The following is a 3,358-nucleotide window of genomic DNA, read 5'->3' on the forward strand; positions in this document are numbered from 1 at the left end:
ACTTCTTAATGTGTAGGTGTGTCTTTAAAATTCTGACAAGCTTTCAAATGCATATTAGTAATAATTTTGAAAATATGACTTGATACCTTGACATTTCTACAGCTTTTCACTCAGTCATATGACCAAAATTGTTATTAGTACTAATATTTAAGGCGACATCCATCTTAGAGACGTTTGAATTTGCCTAGAAATTGTAAATATTTTTTGCTTTTAAAATGTTTTTCTTATTAGATATTTTCTTCATTTACATTTCAAATGCTATCCCCAAAGTCCCCTATACCCTCTCCCAGACTTGCTCCCCAACCCACCCACTCCTGCTTCCTGGCCCTGGCATTCCCCTGTACTGGAGCGTATGATCTTCTCAAGACCAAGGGCCTCTCCTCCCAATGATGGCCGACTAGGCCATTTAACATAAAAACTTTCACAGACAGATTGACTGGTTTTATTCAAAGTTTTTGAGACTTGTCTAAATCTTTTGAAGAACAATGGTCTTTTCAGCCAGAGAAGTACTTCCAAGCTGATAAGTACTATGTGTGGGTTTGAATCACCTAGTAGCTTCCGAGCATGGGCTCATCCAGAAATCTGACTTTTCAGCTGTGCATGGGGCCTGAGGGAAGACCAATCTTCCCTCCCCATGGCTGGGGTGAGCGGGAAGGAAAAAGGGAAGAAAGAGAAGAGGGTGGGGGGGGGTCCTCATTTCCACAACTCATTGTTTTGAAAATATCCTATTATGTTATTTCCTAGAGTTGATGTCTAAGGAAAGGCTGGAATGAAACCTGTGGCTCCTTTTTCCAGTTTTTACCCTTGATGACATTAAATAACTTTGTCACTTTGTGGAGGAAATGAGAAGATTGATTCAGGGTGATGTGGCCCACCTTCTCATGTCCGGTTCCCCTTTCCCTGACCTATATTAAGCCTACGAGCTTCCAGAAGGGCATGGTTTGTGCTTGTAGAGGAACCTAAGAGGAACTTGTAAGTAAACTTTCAAAAATAATCTTGCTTCTAAAATTACTTTTAAAAGAATCTAGGAATCCAGGAATCCAGCCCCAGGACCAGAGAGTACTTTAAACCTGTCTTCTACCTTAGTCGTCTGCTTTTGTGGTGAAGGAATGGGAAGACAGCTTTTCAGGGCTGGTACCTGGTTACTCAAGCCCAGGGAAGACTGCTGAGGGGTGTCCTGCTGAAGGCACAGTAGCTCATGTCTACCTGTCTTGGGAAGAGTGGGTCTCTGTGGCCTGACATCCTGGCTGTGGTTAGCATGGGAGCTGGTTTGTGGGGTTCACTGATGCAAAGCGAGTCAGCTTGGCCAACCGTGAGCTTCCCTCCCTGCTTTGCAGCACACAGTGATGGGCTGAATTGTTCTGCACTTGCTACTTTGTTTACCCCAAGGCTTCCATTAATCTCCTTCTGGATGAAGTCCACCTTCTTGGAGAATGCAGTTGCTGGCTTTCCCAAGGCAAAAATGACTAAACCAGAGTGATGAGGAATTCGTTCCACCTCAGAGGAGGCTGCAGCTCCTGCTCACACTATTTTGGCAGCCTGAGAGAACAGTGTGTTCCCAACCAAAAGATAAGTTTCAAGAGCTTAACAGCAAGCAAGAAAGAGAGGGAATAAAAAAGATAGGAAAAAGGCAAGCGGTCACCTTTCATTCCTCCTGTGTCCCATTCCCAGGGCCAGCCAAGCTTTGATTCTCTGCCTCAGAAGTGGCTGCCAAGTGCTCATTCCGGGCATTTGTGGCTAGCATTCACCTGTCACCTAGAGACTACTGGGTCAGCAGGGAGCAAGCTGAAGGCCCAGGAGGTGAAATGACCTATCAAAGGCCACACAGCCCATGTAGGCAGGTACAAGCTAGAGGGCAGGCATCCTGTCTTCATGCCTGGAACCTTTTCAAAATTTCTCTATGCCTTTTGCAGGAATTTCTTTTCAAATGACTTTTCACATCTTGTCAGGTCCCAAAGAAAGCTGAAGGCAGAATTGGTTGGAGGTGCCCTGGAGGAAATGAGAGATTATCCCATTGGGGTAATGCTCCCTCCGGTGACTGCAGATAAACTGTGCTGGCTGAGTTTAGACCATTGGATTCTGTGCAGAAGCAGGGTCGGAATGAGCTGGCAGTGTTCTGCCAGCAAGAGAAACAGCAATAGTCCTGGAGTTCATAGCTCCTGGCCTTTTTCTCTTGCACCCTCAGTGGAGCAGCAGGCTTACTGTGTGCTTCACTGGGGAGCACTCTAGAGCACTCTCAGGGTGGGCCATTTGCTTGCAAGTTGTTACTGTTTCATGGTCTATGTGTTATAGTATCTGACTGCACCTTGTATCTGAAGCAAGATAGGAAACATACTTGGATGTTGAAGTTTGATTTGTGCTCAAAGGATAGTGCTCAGGAATAGGAAATGTGGGCATGCACACACACACACACACACACACACACACACACACACACACACAGTACCAGAGAAAACCACAGCAGCTGTGTTTTCTAGCTACATAAGCAGAGTAAATGGAAAGGGCGGGTGTTCCCATTTCTATGGCAACAACTCAGCTCTGCATAAAAGCAGGTAACCGTGGGCTCAGGTTAAATACACTGACTGCGCAGCTCTGCAGGGCACTGGGTTTGACTCAGGGTCTTCACCACAGCTCTGTTCTTTTCTGTCCCCCCACCCCCAACTGGGTCTCATGAAACCCTTAACCCTATGAAAGAGAGACAGGATCCTGGTGGCAGTCTGCTGTAAACTTGAGCTAAGGCTTGCCTGCTTGGGGCGTGTTGCAAACTGTAGGCTAGGGATAAAAGCAAGGTAGTGGTGCTTACTCTTGGAAAATTGATGCTGTAAGAGCAAGAAGCAGGCTCTTTATGTTGAAGAGACAAGGCTGTTGAGTCAGGCAATAAGCATTATTGATAATGGAAGCAAAATGAAGAGAAATTATAGGTTAAAGGGATCAAGGAGGCTTTTAGAAGCTGCCAACAGAAATAGCATAGAGGCTGAGGGACTCGGTCCGGTACACAGAGTGCAAGGGAAGCAAAGGGAGCTCAAAGAAATTCCAAGATGCAGAGGCTAGAAATCAGCTTACAGCACACTCAAGCTACCCCAAGGAGAGATCCCAGGGCATGGCTGGGAGATGGGCTAAGGCCAGCAAGAGCGGGAACACTGGAGGAAGTCATGACCTTCGAGAAGATCAAGTGCAAACTGACAACTGAGCTCAAAAATCAGTCAGACTGAGCCAATGTTTTTTAACAGTTAAACAGCACCCAAGGACAGGTGCTGGGCATTGAATGCATGTGCCCAGTGTGGAATGCATGTGCCCAGTGTGGAATGCATGTGCCCAGTGTGGAATGCATGTGCCCAGTGTGGAATGCATGTGCCCA

At 46.3% G+C, this 3,358-nt stretch overlaps 1 protein-coding gene across 4 annotated transcripts in view; it reads left to right on the top strand.

The window, feature by feature from the left end:
• Positions 1-943: 943 nt before the first annotated feature.
• Positions 944-3,358, top strand: part of Dcstamp (dendrocyte expressed seven transmembrane protein) — a 15,239-nt gene continuing 12,824 nt past the window's right edge. For all 4 annotated transcript variants that reach the window (XM_021183982.1, XM_021183983.1, XM_021183984.1 and 1 more), the window contains exon 1: positions 944-972. The gene's annotated coding sequence lies outside the window, so the exon portion shown is untranslated. The remainder of the gene's footprint in view (positions 973-3,358) is intronic.

Source organism: Mus caroli, chromosome 15 (genome assembly GCF_900094665.2).
Source record: "Mus caroli chromosome 15, CAROLI_EIJ_v1.1, whole genome shotgun sequence".
NCBI classification, from domain to species: Eukaryota; Metazoa; Chordata; class Mammalia; order Rodentia; family Muridae; genus Mus; species Mus caroli.